Source organism: Trichoplusia ni, chromosome 3 (genome assembly GCF_003590095.1).
Source record: "Trichoplusia ni isolate ovarian cell line Hi5 chromosome 3, tn1, whole genome shotgun sequence".
Lineage (NCBI taxonomy): Eukaryota > Metazoa > Arthropoda > Insecta > Lepidoptera > Noctuidae > Trichoplusia > Trichoplusia ni.
Genome location: NC_039480.1, coordinates 8,463,951 through 8,464,635, shown reverse-complemented (window position 1 = coordinate 8,464,635; position 685 = coordinate 8,463,951).

Sequence of the window (685 nt, the reverse complement as noted above, 5' to 3'; positions counted from 1 at the left end):
TTGCTCCATAAAAAATATCAAATTAGGAACAGTTGTTTAAATCGGTTATCAAAAAAATCTCCTGACAAACAAACTGATAGAGATTGGTACATAGACATGCGTCTTTTAAATCGTCGGGTAACGGAGACTTGAGTAAATTCCGTGTATCAAAGCCAAGTATTAATAATATTATTTATCTCAGATACGTAAAGACTGACTGTTTATGCCTCAATGAAGCTTATTTAAGAGGCATAGTAAAACTCGACCAGGGGCATAAAGAATGCCATGTTGCGCACATAAACTTATTAATTTTACTGCAGCGGCTGCGCTCAAAATCACTTGTGTTCATTTGGTAACATATTTTAGCACCATGCTACAAAAAATATTCAAGCGATGAAAAAAAATGACAATTTTCTGTTAAATCGTTGTTGCTTTCATTTTTGTATTGGGCTCTAGACAATGGGCATACTTAGACATAATGGCTATATAATTTGTCTAAATAATATTCACGAAAAATTTATAATAGACAAAAGCAGATAACAGAAAAAACTATAGGCTAACATTTCTAAAAACGAGGAATACATTTTTAGAAGTGTTAGCCTATAGTTTTTTTGTATTTAGACTACATTTGGTATCTGGTCTGAAATTTATGCTGTGCTATGTGCTGTGTCTTCAATGACGCTCATTCATAACACCATAGCCGCGG